Raw genomic sequence first — 7,332 nt, forward strand, 5'->3', positions numbered from 1 at the left:
CAGAGAGAGAGTCAGAGAGAGGGATAGATAGGGACAGACAGACAGAAATGGAGAGAGATGAGAAGCATCAATCATCAGTTTTTTGTTGTGGCACTTTAGTTGTTCATTGATTGCTTTCTCATATGTGCCTTGACCACGGGCCTTCAACAGGCTGAGTAACCCCTTGCTTAAGCCAGCGACCTTGGGTCCAAGCTGGTGAGCTTTTTGCTCAAACTAGATGAGCTTTTGCTGAAGCTGGTGACCTCGGGGTCTCGAATCTGGGTCCTCCACATCCCAGTTTTGACACTCTATCCACTGTGCCACAGCCTGGTCAGGCTTGAATTTTAGAATTATAATAATATAACAGTCCTAATATTTCCAGGGAAGATACAGTCAACCACTAAATCTCCACTTTCCAGAGTAAGTTTTTCAGGGACAATTTTAAAGCATCACTAAGTTAAAGAACTTTAAGTTTAAGTTTTGTTTTTGTTTTTAAGTTTTAATTATTGAAAAGCAATTTAAAATTTATATGAATAAGCCAGAAGAATTTAAAGAACCAATAAATTCTGAAACATAATAGTTAGAGTGGAGGACTCTCATGATCACATTTCAAATATTACCATAAGTTTTCTGTAATAAAGGGACTTTGGAATTGCCTAAAAGATAGACACATACCTTAATGTACAATAGAGATCTAGAAATAGACCTACAAAAATACAGTTAACTGAGTTTTGACAATAGTGTCCATACAAACTAAGAAATAGGATACACTTTCTATCAAATGTTGCTAGAGAATTTGCATGTTTAAGCTGTTTCTGGATTGCTCAGTTTTATAAGATTCCAGTTAAGTACTTTCCCTGAATGGCCACACCATTATCATTACCATCGCAAGCATATGAGTGTCACGGGAAGTCTACACCCATGTCAATAGTTGGTGTTTCTCCTTTTATATTTTACTCATTCTGTGTACGTATTGGTAGCATGCTGTAGGTTAATATCAACTGACTGATGAATTATGGAGCTGAGGAACATTTCAAAGGCAAAGGTACATTGTATATCAATGTGTGTAATTTGCATGTTAGAGTATGCTTTTTTCCATTTTTTCTTCTCTCATTTTATAATTTTTGTACCTATTTTAAAAATATTCTCAGTACTGATCTATCATTCCATTTGGAAATATCTAATATCTTCTCCCTCTGTGTCTCATTGGGTGGTTTTCATTTTGCACACTGTTTGCTTTTATGAAAAATTGTTCTTAATTTCAATGGACTCCAATTTACCATTTTATTTCACTAAGTTCATGGTTTGATATCCATTTAAAGAAACCCATGATTCCACAGAGCTATCAAAATGTTATTCTACATGTTTGCTATAAAAACATAGTTGTTTTTGTCTTCACATTTTAACCTGTAGTTTATCTGACATCGATTATTGTTAATGGTGTGAAGTAGGCATGAAAGGTCACCTTGATTTATAGACTCACCCAGTGCAGAGCTACATGATGGGAAGATCATAATTTCCTCACTGCACGGCAAGTGTCTGTCATGATTCAAGTGACTACGTGAGTCTGTTTGGATTCTTCTTTCTGCTTCATTTCACAAAGTATTTCTGGTTTTTAGTTTCTCAAACATTTCTTGTGCTCTGGGTCCTGATCCTCTCTTCCAGCATCCTACTGAGGCCTCCACGGGTAGACTCAAGCAGGCTGTGCTGTTCCTCCAGGGCTTGTTAGTTATACATGTGTCTGTTTTATCTGCCTTGTGGTCTCTTCTGTAACTGCTGCTCAGCCTCCAATATCACAGTGCTCTGCTTCACAAATTCTAGTAATTATAAATAATCCACTCTAGTATAATTAGGATGTTCTTTTATTCTGTTGAGCCTGTGTGTATTATTTCATGTCTTTTTTTGAGTCAACCTAAACAAATTTCCACAATTTGAAACTCAAAAATCGATTGCATATATTAGTAACCTGAAGATGTAATGTAGGAGTAAGAGGACTGAGAAATAAAGAAATGTGTGTGCATGTCTTTATGAGGATATGTAAATAGTGCATCGACATAGGTAATTCAACAAAGCTAATAAAGATACTTGCCAAGTAGAAATCTGACAAATTTCTAGTGTATGTTATTTTCTGTACATTGCATTTCTGTACACTTTTTTTTTCCAAAGTCTTGACTCTTGATTATAGAAACTCACTAGGCAGTTATCTCTTTTACTTTAATAATAAAGCCACTATCATTATTTCTTTTTTTTTATGGTCATGGACTGTTATTTATATAACCTTAGAGATTTTAAGAATGGCTTTTAGGGGATGTAGTAGCATAGAGAAATCAAATGAAAAATGCTGGAAATTTTACAGAAATCTCACAAAGTTTCATCTTCTTTAGTGTATTTCATTTTATTATTGGACAATAACAGCATTATATCAAAGTTTTAAAATTATTCTTGGCCCTGGCTCAGTGGTGGGATTTGGCCCAGCATGTGGATATCCCAGGTTTGATTATGAGTTGGAACACAAAAGAGAAGCGCCCATCTGCTTCTACACCCCTCTGCTTCTTGTTTTTCCTCTTTCTTACTCTCTACTTCCCCAACCATGACTCAATTAGAGCGAGTTGGCCCCATGTGCTGAAGCTTGCTCCATGTCCTCTGCTTCAGGTGGTAAAAAATGGCTCTGGTTGCAGGGGAGCAAGGGCCCCCATTGGGCAGAGCATTGCTCCCTAGTGGGCTTGTCAGGTGGATCCCAGTCAAGGCACCTGCTGGAGTCTGTCTCTGCCTCCACTCCTCTCACTAAATTAAAAGTTTCTGACTTTTTATTAGTGATGTCATCTAACAGCCCTTTGGAATACCATAAGGCACATCTAAGTTCCTTGTCTCTGCCAATGTATTTATCTGAATACTAGGTGATGTCCTGTCACTGTTCTTCTGACATTGCATGAAGTGAACACACACAGGACAGTGCTGGATGCTTTGTAATAAAGAAACCTGAATCCCAGTAGCAGTGAGGCTGTGGGACCAGGTGGGAGATGACAAACACCCAAGTTGCCAAGTTGATGTAAATGCTGTGTGTGGAGAGAGGACACCTGTGCCCATGCTACACAACTGGCTCAACTCAGGAAAATGAAGTTTGTTTTATCTCTTCCTGCATAGCTCGATTGATTAGAGTATCATCCCCAAGCACAGAGTGTGCAGGTTCAATGTCTGGTCAGAACACATGCAATAAAAGATTAATATACCAGACTCCCTCTTTAAAATGAATAAAAAATATATTTTAAAAAACTTAGGTGTTGTCTACAACAATTAAAGTGCTATCCGAAAACAGTATTACAACATTGTGATATTGTACTGTGTCTTTTCACCTGGGTACAAAATGTATTGGAAATTGTAAAATCTATATCAGAACTCATGATCTTTTTTAAAATAAGCATGTCTTGCTTTCTGAAGCAAATGTAGGAGCACTGGAATGTGAAAAAGAAAGACACTATTTTTCCACCCAGGTAGGTGAGATGAGGAGGCAGATGACACAGGTGAGAGATCTAAAGGTTGGAGGAGGACAGACCTTAGAGCAGTGGTTGTCAAACTTTTTGAAGTCAGAGCGCATTTAAAATCCTACAAATAATTGTAGGCACAGTATATACAAATTTCTGAGAAATATGTTAATTAAGTCAAATAAAGAAAACAATATAAAGTCCAAGCGTACTTTTATGGTAATTAAATACAAAAAAATTAAATTCATTCTGACATTAAAAACATGTTTATGTTACATTTTTTGAGTTATGCTTTCTACAATTATAAAAAAGGAGTTAAAAAATGACAAAACGTTATATTTTTATATATATAAATACATTCTTAGTAATATTTAGTAAATTTGGCAGGTCTCTGTGTGAATGTGTTTTTTCATTTTTGTGTTTATGAGACACATGAGCCTGATCTTTCCTAGCAATTTCTTCAATGTTTGGGCATATATTTAAAAGGCAAACTCTCTGTACATTGAAGAATTTCTCTCCTTTTACTCTTAATTGTGTAGCGGGTAGAAAATCCTAATTCACATAAATAGGATGTTGAAAATTATAGTAAAATGTTCAAAGGTTTTTAGATAGTCACATATTTTATAGAAATCCAAAAGGCTTCAAAAGACAATTCCTTATGTTTAATCATCAGTCCAAAACCCCCACCATACATATCATCTTAACTTTACACCAAACAAAGGCTAGAAGAAAGTTGCCTCCAGTCTTTCCCGGGAACATGGTGGGGTGTAGTGTAAACAATCCAGCAGCACAGCTTAACAGCCCTTTGCAATCTAGTCAGACAAGTGAGGTGGGGGGTTGAGCAGACTGTCAGCTTACAGCCAATTCCCCACAGCTCTCTCCTCCAAAAATCTAAACTTCAAAAACTGTTGCTTTTCTGGTCCCCAACAGGTACATATTTCTCTGGAATACCATAAGGCGCACCTGGAAATCTAAGGTGCACCAGAGTGCCCTGGCACACACTTTGAGAACCACTGCCTTAGAGTGTGGTTTGGAAAGCTGCTACAGTGGAAAGAACTTTGAGAATCCTGGGTTTATTCCTGTTGTCAGAGGGACAGCTGATCTCCAACACGTCCCATGCTCCTGCATTTTTTCTGTTTCCTGATTTCACTCCAGTAATGCTCGTCATCACAGCAGTATGTGCCAAAGTCCTCCTCTTGGACTTTGAGGGTCAGCATTATCTGGCTGCCCTTCTATTGCTGTGGGGACCTGGGAAACCTGTGCACGTAGCTGAGGTATGTGTGCTAAGCTAAGCTGTTTCTTTTTCATGTAGGAGTTTAGGAAGGAACTGGTACAGATCCTGTAATTGGGTGCAGAAATTTTAAAATACATGTTGTTGTTGTGAGTAGGGGATGCACAGAGAGAGATCAGCAGATGAAATCATCATGGACTAGTAAATGATCACCGCTCACTCAGGAAAATTGCCCCAAGTTCAAGCTGTGTCCTATTTTTATTCACAAGACTTCAAAAAACTTGTTTACTGAGAAATTGGCATAAAATCAAGCATAACTTTACTTAAAGATACATGAAGTACACCTGCATGGTAGCTTAATAACAATATAATATCAAAAGGCATTAATTGCTATTGCTTCTATGGTTCCCACAACATTCCTCTCCTTATCTTAAGGGATAACCTTGGAAGGAACAGAAATCTTATGAGAATGTTTTACTGAGAAAAAGCCCAGCAACTGCCTTCAGTCACATAGACCTGTTTCAGTGACCCGCCTTCAAGTCACAAAACAATTCTCTTGGCAAAACATTCTTTTCTTGTTGGCTGTGTTCCCATCCAAGGCCATGTAATGGGTTATTCCACTATAACCTGGGAACATATATCATGTTTACTTTTTGTTTTTTGATGTAAGAGAGACAGGGAGAGAAACAGATAGAGACAGACATACAGGAAGGAGAGAAGCATCAATTCTTTATTGCGGTCCTTAGTTGTTCATTGATTGCTTTGTTATCTGTGCATCGACTACAGCCACTTACAGTATACTGAGTGACTTGATGCTCAAGCCAGCAACCACAATGTCATGTCTATAATTTCATTCTCAAGCCAACTATCCTGTGCTCAAGCTGGTGACACCACATTCAAGCCATGACCCTGGGGTTTTGAACTTGGGTCCTCTGCAATGGAGAGTGATGCTCTCTCCACTGCTCCACCACCTGGTCAGAGAGTTGTCATGTTTAAGGTTTGTCACTTTTAATCCTGTGGAGATTTCCCACGAGACCCTACAGAGTGCAGACTCAGTGACTTCATCTCAGCACAAGGCACCTCCCCAATGTGCAAAAATCAAATTCTCTTTCATTTCAAAATGTTTTCTTGCTTAGTATAAACTATCACTAAAAATGTCCAATATGGCCTGATCAGGTGGTGGTGCAGTGGATAGAGCATCGGAGGACCCAGGTTCAAGACCCGGAGGTTGCCAGCTTGAGCATGGGCTCATCTGGTTTAAGCAAAGCTCACCAGCTTGGACCCAAGGTCGCTGGCTCGAGCAAGGGGTTACTCGGTCTGCTGAAGGCCTGCGGTTAAGGCACATATGAGAAAGCAACCAATGAACAACTAAGGTGTCGCAACGAAAAACTAATGATTGATGCTTCTGATCTCTCTCCGTTCCTGTCTATCTGTCCCTGTCTATTTCTCTCTCTGTCTCTGTAAAAAAAAAAAAAAAAAAGTCCAATATGGCCCCTGGCCATTTGCCTGAGTGGTAGAGCATCAGCATGATATGTTGATGTGCTGGGTTTAATTTCAGTCTGGACATACATGGGAAGTGAACATCTGCTTTTCCACCCATCTCCATCTCCCTTCTCTTTCCGTATGTCTGGCAGCCATGGCTCAATTGGCTTGAGTTCACTGGCCCTGGATGTGTGTTGCCAGGTGAATTCCAATTGGGGTGCATGTGGGAAGAATGTCTATCTCCCTCATTTAGAAAAGAAGAAAAAATTTTTCAGTTTATTTCCTAATTGACCACATTAATTTCATGACTCTGTATCTCAGAGTTTTTCACCAAGTCACTGCCCACAGGTAGGAAAGTGTCCACTGTTACCTGCTTTCATCATCACTGTCATTCTGTCATTCTGCAGTTCTTTTACATAGCCAAAAGCTGCCCAGGACTTTGTCTTTTGTGTTTTCACTTTTTGATGAGATCTTTATGTATTTGTGTTTTTGAATCACAAATGATGATAAAACATCCAGGATTGTTCTCCTTTGGTGAGAATAGAGATACAGCATTATTTAACCATTCATATTTAGAAAACAGCTTTGCTTCAGGGAAAAAAGTTTACTTCAGGGAAAAACAATGATGAGGTTTTTCATTTGTTATCTCAGCATGTTCCTTTATATGGTGTACTTAATCTGAAATGTTTAAGAAAAGGTTTCAATTAGCAATAATTTATCCTCTGATAAACCTCATTGGCTATGATACTGCCACTGCACAAAGCTTAATCTGTAATGTTTAAAGAATAGTTTTCTCTCCATATTTTAGAGCTTTCTAAAGGTTTCTTTATTTAGAAATAAAGGGTTTTGCTTTTTTTTTTTTTTTTTTTTTTTTTTTCAGAGACAGAGAGAGAGTCAGAGAGAGGAATAGACAGCGACAGACAGACAGGAACAGAGATGAGAAGCATCAATCATTAGTTTTTCGTTGCGTATTGTGACACATTAGTTGTTCATTGATTGCTTTTCTCATATGTGCCTTGACCGCGGGCCTTCAGCAGACTGAGTAACCCCTTGTTTCAGCCAGCGACCTTGGGTCCAAGCTGGTGAGCTTTTGCTCAAACAAGATGAACCTGCACTCAAGCTGGCAACCTCAGGGTCTCAAACCTGGTTCCTCAGCAT

The 7,332-nt window shown here is 38.6% G+C and overlaps 1 non-coding gene across 1 annotated transcript; it reads right to left on the reverse strand.

Annotated features, from left to right (window-relative positions):
- Nucleotides 1-6,792: 6,792 nt before the first annotated feature.
- LOC136401844 (U4 spliceosomal RNA) lies at nucleotides 6,793-6,939 on the reverse strand. Its single transcript, XR_010750776.1, has one exon. It is a non-coding gene; the product is annotated as a U4 spliceosomal RNA (small nuclear RNA).
- Nucleotides 6,940-7,332: the final 393 nt, after the last annotated feature.

The sequence above is a fragment of the Saccopteryx leptura genome, chromosome 3 (genome assembly GCF_036850995.1).
Source record: "Saccopteryx leptura isolate mSacLep1 chromosome 3, mSacLep1_pri_phased_curated, whole genome shotgun sequence".
NCBI classification, from domain to species: Eukaryota; Metazoa; Chordata; class Mammalia; order Chiroptera; family Emballonuridae; genus Saccopteryx; species Saccopteryx leptura.